Source organism: Hordeum vulgare, chromosome 5H (assembly GCF_904849725.1).
Source record: "Hordeum vulgare subsp. vulgare chromosome 5H, MorexV3_pseudomolecules_assembly, whole genome shotgun sequence".
NCBI classification, from domain to species: Eukaryota; Viridiplantae; Streptophyta; class Magnoliopsida; order Poales; family Poaceae; genus Hordeum; species Hordeum vulgare.
The window spans coordinates 140,749,946-140,760,282 of record NC_058522.1 but is presented as its reverse complement, the minus strand read 5'-3'; the positions used below and the strand labels follow the sequence as shown (position 1 = coordinate 140,760,282).

Sequence of the window (10,337 nt, the reverse complement as noted above, 5' to 3'; positions counted from 1 at the left end):
AGTGACATCCCGAACCACTTTGTTGGCGCTCATAAGAGTGCCGGGTGAAACCACACGCAAGGCCTTGCTCAAATACTCAAAATCAAAATCATGCTCGGAAAAGAACAATCTAGACATGAATGAATGAGAAGCACCAGAATCAAACAAAACCTTTGCAGGAATATCATTAACGAGGAGATTACCCATAATCACATCTGAGGAGTTGTCTGCTTCAGCTGCATTCACCATATTGACTCTCGCAGTCTTGGGGTTGAACTTTACCATAGCATTGCTTGGAGGCTTCCCTGGAGGAGGGGGTGGAAGACGCAGCTGAGAGGTGCACTTGTTGGAGTAGTGACCCTTCTGCCCACACTTGTGACAAGTAACATCTAACAGTGGATGGAACTGCACATGAGGATTCCCTTGCTTCTGCTGCTAAAACCTCTGCTGGAAAGCTGGGTTGGGTGGGTGGGAAGAACCACGACCACCTGACTGCTTGAACTGCTGAGTCTACCGAGGAGGAGGAGGAGACACCCAATATTTCTGCTGCTTCTGGACCACCTGAGTTGAGGGCGACGAGCTGGACTCTCTGAAATGCTTCCACGAATTCTCCACCTTGAGCAAAGCTGCCTGAGCCCTAAGAGCAAAGTTATAGAACTTATCAAACTCATCGGGATCGTGCAAGGCAAGGGCCAACTACAAGTCCTCTTTCAGACCACCTCTAAACTGATAGATCTTACTCTTCTGATCTAGAATGTCCTACAAAGCATATCGAGCCAACTCGTGGAACTCGACCTTGTACTTGTACACAGAGGAACCACCTTGCTTCAAGCGTTTGAATTTCTCACGCATCTCTTCCACAAAGCTAGACGGGATATAGTGAGACCTGAAATCTGTGCAAAAAGCGTCCCAACTGATCATTCTGCCTCCCGTGGAGTCCATCAACTGCGACCACCAAACTGTTGCCTGCCCCTTGAGCTGAAACGTTGCAAACTTGTCGAAGTCCTCTGGACGAACATTGCTGCACTCAAAGTGTTTGATCATGTCCCGAATCCAGTCTTCAGCGTCGAACGGCTTGTCACAAGACGTGAAGGACCTCAGCTGGTTCACCAAGAATTGATTCAGAGAAGCAAACTGATTACCACCATGGTTGAAATTGCCCTGCTGCTGATTGGTCCTCTCTTGCAATAGCTGGATTAACATCTGGGTGTTAGCATTTGTTGCAGCCATCACCGCTTGCCAAACCTCTGCAGGAGGAGGCGGCGGTGGAGGAGGAGGCGTAGGAGGTGGTGGCAGAGCATTAGTACCCTCGCGACCTGGATTCTGGCGGGTTGGTGGAGCCATCCTGAAGACGGACAACACATTAGACCAGAGAATAACATTCAAGGTAAAGCTGAATCAATAGGCAGAAATATCTGAACAAGAATATTAGCAATTGCATTTGAACAAAATAGTAAGAATGCTTTCTCAAAGTGACTGCCGACAACATCTGATTAAGGACCACTTGCAAACCAAGTATGAGCTAGAACTGCTCGGAACAAATGTATGACAGAGATTCCATCCGATATCTTCATGGATATGATCGCATGGGCCCGAGCTTACATTAGCCATCCTGTGCAAGGCAGTGCACACGACATACGAAGCGTCCCCGAGTCGTAGCAAGCTACAAGGACTCTTTAAGACACAACAAGAACCGCTGTAAGACGACCATGAACAAACGTACCCACTGAATGTCGAATCCAACCTCACATCATGCATCTGTAGGAAGATTGTCCTATAAGTCACTACCTGATATCCCACCTATGAATTCCCGTAATATCTGGTCATGCAATCTGGTATACGGATACAAGGAGTAATATGTCACACAACTCCTATACTAACCCGTCCAGTGTATCACATCCGTCAACACATAACCAGAATCTCGGACCTTCATCTACTACAGACCCTCATAATCACAACGATACAAAGTGTGGCGATACATCCGGAACTCTCTGCACCAGTACTGGGGAAGCCGGACTCCTCTCGTCACAACTAGTATTGAAGCAATTACGAACATCCTCCGTACTGAGATACTAAGAAATCTGAATGATGGCGATGTACAAAAGAATCCCCTGGAGCTCAACTCCCCAGAAGAAATCAAGTCAGACAGGAGGCACCAAGACAGAACTCCATCACATCGATATCATATAGATTTCAAAATACCCACGTGATCCTAATTTTTTTGAGCGAGAAGAGGAGTAGAATTAAGATTTCCTAAGTCGAGAACCTCACCAGAGCAAAGAAGTGGAGAAAAAAGAAATCTACTCTCCGACATAACTGAGACTCGACTCGGCCAAGTTCGATCACACAAATGCTCCTATGGTCGTAAGGCTCTGATTACCAACTTGTAACGACTAAGATAGGGCCCTTTCCTATTTTGGGGGCGATGCCTCAAAAGGGAAAGGGGCACATCTAAACGTTTCGCAAGCGAGATAATCATAACATTACATAGCTGAAGAATGACAAGTAGGGCATACACTTGCCATGTGACAATGGTATAGCATAAAGCTTACAAACACACAATTATTCAGAGTAAAGTTTAGTCCCACTACGGACAACATGAAACAAGTAAAACTATGACATCCCGCCTGTTGGCCCACGATCACGACCATGACCTCAGTCTTCCGGATAGTTCACCTACAGATGGCCAGAGTCCTCATCAAACTCCCACTTCAGCTGGTTGTCATTCGGATCTCCTGCGTCGGGCGTACCTGTACCTGTTGGGGTTTGTAGTAAACCGTGAGCCACGAGGACTCAGCAATCGAATGACCTTGGTACTGAATCTAGCCGAGTTATTGGGTGAGGAAGGTTAAGTGTATAGGTTTGCAACAACCTAAGCATGTACGGTGGTTATCTTACGTATATTAGAGTAACATATGGTGGTCTACGCAAGTCGGTCGAATACTAAGATGATCACTAAGTGATCCTGAACACCTACTTACGTCATACATAACCCCACCGTGTTTTCGATCAGAGAACGATCCCTGAAAGAGACAGTCACGGTTACGCACACAGTTGGCAATTTTATTAGAGTTACTTTAAGTTGTCTAGAACCGGATGTTAACAAAATATCCATGTTTGCCACTTAACCGCGGGCACGGCTTTCCGAAAGATTAAACCCTGTAGGGTGCTCCAACTAGTCCAGCACAAACTGCCACGGGCCGCAGAGTAATCCTCTATCATGAAACTCGTGATCTCGTCGGATTCCTTAGAGGAAAACCTCAAGTTTGAGGAGACCCAAAGTTTCACCGGGATTCCTATACACAAGATATATCGCTAAGGTAAGACAAATATAGCAGGACCTCCCGTCGTGTCGACGACCCCGATAAGAGCCGCGTATCTCAGTCTCAGGACACGACGGATAAGCGACGCGTACAGTGGCGTGATAGAAATCACTCAAGTTGCCCTGAGTTGGCCCCGCACAGTGATCTAGTTTGGACCAACACTCACGAGGAGCACTGGCCCGGGTTGTTGATTAATACCTCGGGGTAGCTATTCCCTATCAAAATTGTTATTAGGTTATTAGCAGATTAAAACCAAGGTTGGGTCCTTCTGGACAAGCCTTAACACTACACGATTTATCAAGGGGGGTCCCCATACCAACCCCGAATGTGTTAGGAGCGATCAGTTATGGAATCAAACACCGGTAGCCGAAACTAAGGCGGCAACAACGGAACAAATCACCCGGCAAAAGGCTAGGCCTTCCATTATTTACCAAGTATATAGGTGCATTAATTAAATAGCAGTTTAAACATAATGATATCAAAATACCCATGTTATCACATGAGACAGCTGGCACCTGCAGCTAGCAAAGCTACTCATTAGAGGTTGAGCAAGCCTACTTAGCCAAACAACATTTGCTAGGAGAGGGAGGTGTTTGGGGTTCATGGCAAAGACAGGTGGCATTTATATCAAGTGGTAGGCGGCGAGCATGTAACGAAGGAACATGATTCTAAGCATAAAAAAGCTAGATACAGTGTCAAGGTCACGGTCATCTTGCCTGTGATGTCTTCAGCTTGGAACTGCTCTTGATCCTCCTGCACGTATTCTCAAGAATTCATGTACTCGCTCTCCATTCCCGATGCTACCCAAGATAAGATAACAGCCAATGGACACCGGCAAAACATAATGCAACAATCAATATGATGCATGTGTGAAGAAGGAAGCATGCATCACTATTCTTGTCACTTTCATATGCATTAGTTGAGTTAATTGAATTCTTGAGAGAACCTCATATTAAGTTATCTTGACATGCATGAATATGGCATGAGCATGTGCATCCTGAGAAAATGAAGCAAAAACATATAAACAACGTAGAGAACAGAGTCACGGGTCATCCAGAAACTACAAAACAAGTTTCGAAGGCCTACGGTTCAAAACAGCCACAAACACACTCTAATGGGCACTCCCTGGTGTTACCAGGTTGCCACATGATCAAACAACAAATTATAGGTGGGGTGGTGCATGGGAACACACCACACCAACAACAATGCCCACACAAGCTTCAAAACAACGCGAACACTCAATCTGTTTTAACAGCAACATGGCAGTTTGTCTACAATATTTAAAGTAGCTACAACCATCTAAATGAATCACACAAGATATGAGACAGAAGCCATCCAAAAAATCTACAACCCTGAACAAGAAGCTACTATAAAGGAATCACCCATGAGCAGATCTATAGACACTAACTTGGACAAAATATCACAGATTCTGGGACTTAGTGAAAATCACAGATTTTCACTAGCTGCTTATGCTCTGAAGCATTTTGGCAACCTCCAAAATGATATCTACATGAAGTGCATAAGCATGAAATTTAACAAGGAGCTTAAAAATCATAAAAGATCACAAACATTAGTTTGTTGCATGGGCTAATGCCCAACACAGGAGCTAATTCACACAAGACAACATGGGAAGAAAATAACTCCAGTTTCTCAGACTTAGTGAAAATCACAGATTTTCACAAATCTGTCAGTTTCAGCCAAGTGTCCACTTTGACAGGGCACAATAGGTGCATACAAATTCCTAAGATCAAAATGAAACTCCCATACTATACAGGGGTTCACCCACTACCACTACGTCAAGGAATCATCCTCAAAGGGTCAAGGCAACACCTAATGTAAAGCACTAAACATGATATCATATCAGAAAATAACAGTTTTATGAAGTTGCTCTAAATTGAAATATGATTGCACCAATGGATTCCTGGGATGGTTCTACCCCAAAATCATATATCATACATGGGTACTTGCATGTAACAACATTGCACAAAGCTAGCTCGAAAATATCACATAGAATCCTATAAACTACAAATGACTATCATCACATGTGAAAACTAGCACATATTGCATCACCTCCACATGCACATGCACTAGGACAAGAACAACCTATCTAGGCATAACATGGGTCCACTAACATGTCACACTATCATATAGAAATGTGGTTATCCACACACACACATACATGTGCACTCACATACACATGCACATGTGTATATGGACTCACACCACACCATCTACACCTACACATGCACACACATACGCACTACTCACACAACACCACATGACTAGGTGCAACATGAGGGGTTAGGTCCCCTTGCTGAAGTGTATGTGCACCCTCATGCACACACACACACACTCACATGTCTACACACATACACTCATGTGCACACGCACACACTCATGTGCACACACACACACACACATGTGCACACACACACTAGGCCTCAAAATAATAAAACAACATCAACACACCCCCTGGTTTTAAATAGAAACAACACAATACTATGCAGCAAAAGAAAAAAAAGAAATCAACAAAAAAAAAGGGGAGAGTGTGGGGTGCGAACCCACAACCCCGTGGTGCCAACACAGGCACAACACCACTGGGCTACGGCTTCGGTGCTTACCCAGAGAGCGGCTATAAGCAAGCTAAGCCCTCCCTGGCACGTGCAACTACTGGCAAAACAAAGCAAAAAGAAAAGGCGCCCGCGAGGGATCGAACCCGCGATGCATGGCGACGCGCCAGGCTCGGTTGCCACTTCGCTACGGTAAGAGATCTTACCAGAGAGGGGGAGCGTGCTCTTTGAGCAGCCCCTCTGCTACTATCCTACCACGGCGGCCGGAACAGGGGAGACGCTCCGGCGACCATCCGACGAACTACTCGGAACGGCGGCTACGGTGCGGGACGCAGGATCTATGGGGACTCCATTCCCGTGGCTAATCCATGCGGAGGAGCTCTACGACGGCGGCGCTACGGGGCGGCGCAACCGGACACGCAGGACATCGACGCCGACGCAATTCCGGCGACAGAGGGGGCTGCTGCGCGGGAAAAGAAGGGGAGGAGGAGGCGCTCACCCTGGGGTTCTCGGAGAAGAGCTCGCTACCGAGAAGAGGAAGAAGGGGAGGGGAGCCTGCGATGACCCGCTGCTCTGCTCCATCGACGTCGACGTGGAGGAGATGCCAGGGAGGGGGAGCGGCCTCGACGTCCATGAATCCACGACGTCGACCCCTCTCTCTCACATCTCTTTGTCTGTCTTCGACGGAAAGCAGCCAAGAGGGGGACGACATCAAGAGGAAGAAGAGAGACGCCGAGCGGGCTGCACTAGCGAAGGGGAGAGGCGAGGCCCAGGTGGAGGAGGAGTAGGCCGACCCACCTGGGCTTCTTTGGAGCTGACTAAAACAGAAAAGAAAAATGGTTTTTCTTTTTAAATAACCAAAACAACAAATAAAATACCCAGAGCAACACATGTTTTTTGAAAATAAAATAGAAACACCTAGGGCATGAGGGATTTATGCCCTATTTAAATAAAATGCAAACCTGATTTTTAGAGCAATTAAATTATACCTAAAAACAGGGATTTACACTGCTGTTTTCATAAAACCACAAATGACTTAAAGCTTAAAAACAACAAGACAATTACCCCCTCAACCACAAGTTAATACTCTGAATGTTTAACGTTTTTTAAAACAGGATCCAACAAAGTTTAATACACAAGTTAAAAATAACAAAAGGGGGAAGGGCTTTGCATAGTTGTGAAAGGCATAGTAGTTGAAAGCATGTTTGGAAACCAAATTTGAAGACACCACAACATCACATCACTCCAAAGCAATCTATCACAACCAATATGGAGTTGAACACAATGCACTTGAAAGGGATGCCATGATGCAAGATGATGACATGCAATGAGCCACATGAAATGATAATCTTAATAATATCCAAAATATGGTTCCACAAAATAGGAAAGGATCTAAAAATGGAAAGGATTACATCTGGGCTGTTACATAAGAGATCCTAGAGAAAAAGGGTCATGGAGCAGTTTTTGTTTGAAAAGTTTAAGATTTGGCAATGAACACAAAGAGCAGAAAAAGTCAGATACTCTGAAGCAATTTTGATCGGTAAGACCCAAAAGAGTATTAAGCTTCTGAGGAATCTCAGTGGCACATAATGGTTTCAAGTCGGTTGTACCAAAGAAGCAATATGCAATGTAGTTGCTATATAGGTGACGCCTAAATTTCTTAGTCGGAGATTCCTAGTTGCAAATATAAACTTGGTGTTAGAGCATATTTATCCATATGTGGTTTTGGTAATTGATGACAATCCCTATGGACTAATGGTTGCCTTAAGTTATGTTCGAAGGATTTGTCCATAGGCACTTCTTGAAGTCCATGTATTGGTTTCAAGGAGTTTATATGATGACCAAGGTGGTATTCAAGGTATTATCCAAAGAATGGTCATAGAGACACAAGGTTGATCAAGACTAAGTCAAAGAATAAATCAAGTTGATCAACGCACAAATCGTACAAGATGTACCATGAGGGATCAAGTGATTCCATGATATGGTAAGCATTGTCCATTACGCTTTTGTGTACTAACCCATGGTCTTTGTGAGAGTTCTATGTGGGGTTAGGTGTGTTTTCATGGGCTTGAGTCAAGAGGAAGATCTCATACAACCCATGGAGGATGACGTCAAGTGGTGATCGTCATCAAGATTGCGGTGTGCAAGATCAAGTGGAGCATCACAAAGATATCTTGCTTGATGCTTGCCATCCGTTGTGGTGACAATGGACTTGCGAAGATCTGCTGAAGAGTGGCTCACCCATAGTGGAGTATGGGGGAGCAATTTACAAGTCCTCATCGAGCCAGCGCAATCAAGAAAGGTGGTCCATCTTGAGGAAGTCAAGATCGTCATCATCTAGCTCAAGTGGACTATGTGCAAGGTATAGGTTTGTCCTTGATAAGTTTTCTATTTTAGGATAGATTGCCGTACTGTCAAGGGGGGCTCTTAAGTGAGTAGCTTGATTGTATCATTCGTTGACAGCTAAAACCATTTGCATCCTTGCATCATCTTTCTTGGTTCTTGTTTGGTAGTTCTCTTTGTGAGTTTTAGAGCTTATGGTCATCTTTATGACAAAGCTCGAGTTCATTGAAAACAGAGTTCATGTGCATCTTCTATGATGTTTTCGATGTTGGAGTTTTTGCCGGTTATTCGTTCATAGAGGTTTCACATCTCTATATCATTGGCATTTTCATACTACATGTTCTTAAGATTTCCGTTTTGCGTGTTGGCTAGCTCTTGTCATCTTGAATTCAACAAGCTTGAGTTTTCTCAACTCGGAGATCGTATGCTAAAGATATGGTAGTTCTGGCTTTCTTCTGTTGCGTGTGGTCTACCTGGAATGATCCAAGCGTATAACTGCTCCCTCAAGCGTTACTACCTCTTATCATCGGTAGTACTGCCCGGGCCGGCGGTAGTGGCCCAGATTGTACCGCTCGCTAGTAACGCGGCACATAAGTTTGAAACCTTTTTTGGTCGGACTTTGTGGTAGTGATGGGCGGTAGTACCGCCCGTAGGGCGATACTACCGCTTGCTACTACCTCTCCTGGTGGTACTATTGGCCGTGCCCCCTCTCAGTTCGGCCTCCCTCTGCCTAAGCGGTTGTACCTCGCTCAAGAGCGGTAGTACTGCTCCGACTCGCGTTGAGGGGGTAACGGTTGGATTTTTCTCTTCCTATTTAAGGGCCCCTTCTTCCCCAAAGTTCCATATCTATTGAGCTTGTGTTCTTCCTCCATTATTGACCTTCTTCGAGCTTGCTAACTCTCAACCCCTCCAATGGTTCTTGCTAGTTCTTGAAGGAAAAGAGAGAGGAGATCTAGATCCACATTTTCACTAATCACTTTCTCCTGTGTGTGAGGGGAACCCCTTGGATCTAGATCTTGGAGTTCTTTGTGTTCTTCTTCGTTCTTCCTCTCATTTGCTTCCATAGCATTAGTTGTTATGGAGGGATTTGGGAGAGAAGGACTTGGGCACTCCGTGTGCCCTTGCCATTGCATTTGGTGCATAGGTTTGAGTTCTCCACGGTGATACGTGGAAGTGAAGTTTGAGAAGCTTATTACCCTTGGGTGCTTGGTACCCGAGAGACTGTTCTTCGTGGATGCTTTGGCGTCCTAGAAGCTTGGTGGTGCCTCAGAGCACAAACATTGTGGTGTAAAGCTCCGGGCAAGCATCGGGGTCTCCAATTAGGTTGTGGAGATTGCCCCGAGCATTTCTGGTTACCTCGAAGCCATATTCCATTGTGCTGAAGCTTGATGGTGTTTTTGGGAGCCTCCAATTAAGTTGTGGAGATTGCCCCAACTTTGTTTGTACGGGTTCAATGACCGTCCTCAAGGGTCCCTTAGTGGAATCACGACATCTTGCATTGTGCGAGGGCATGAGGATATTACGGTGGCCTTAGTGGCTTTTGGGGAGCATTGTGCCTCCAAGTAACATCCCGGAACCGACGCTCCAGAAGATTCCCCTTTTATTTCGTTGTCGTCGTGTGATTTAATTGTTTGTCTCATTCATCATTGCATCATCTGTATAGCGTCGGCACTCCGTTTCAGTCATTTTTCAAAACTTGCATCCGTTATTAGTTGCCGGTTCTCTCTGTTTTTGTCGTTGACCATTTTGAGCCCAAACACACACGCACGTGCCCACGACACTCGTAAAATATTGGTTTTAAAAGCCATAAAATATTCTCAGATTGGGTTGAAACTTGGTGTGCGGTCTTGTTTTGATGTAGGTAGACCGCCTACGAAATTTCGTCGCAATCGGAGTTCGTTTGATACCCGAACCGTTAAATATATAGCGGCGCCAGAGCCAGTTTAGTTGTCGGATGTTTTCGCGTTTTCAAACCATATGACGGGCCGCACCACTTCCCCCTCATCCCCACATAGCCCATCTACACAGCCCACCACCTAGCCCTCCCTTCGTTCATGGTCGTCAGATCGCGATCGGACGGACGAGGTCCAACCCACTATAGACCATTCCCTATATAAACTCA

General features: G+C 45.4%; 1 pseudogene; it reads right to left on the bottom strand.

The window, feature by feature from the left end:
• Positions 1-476: 476 nt before the first annotated feature.
• Positions 477-1,023, bottom strand: LOC123398974 (annotated as a pseudogene).
• Positions 1,024-10,337: the final 9,314 nt, after the last annotated feature.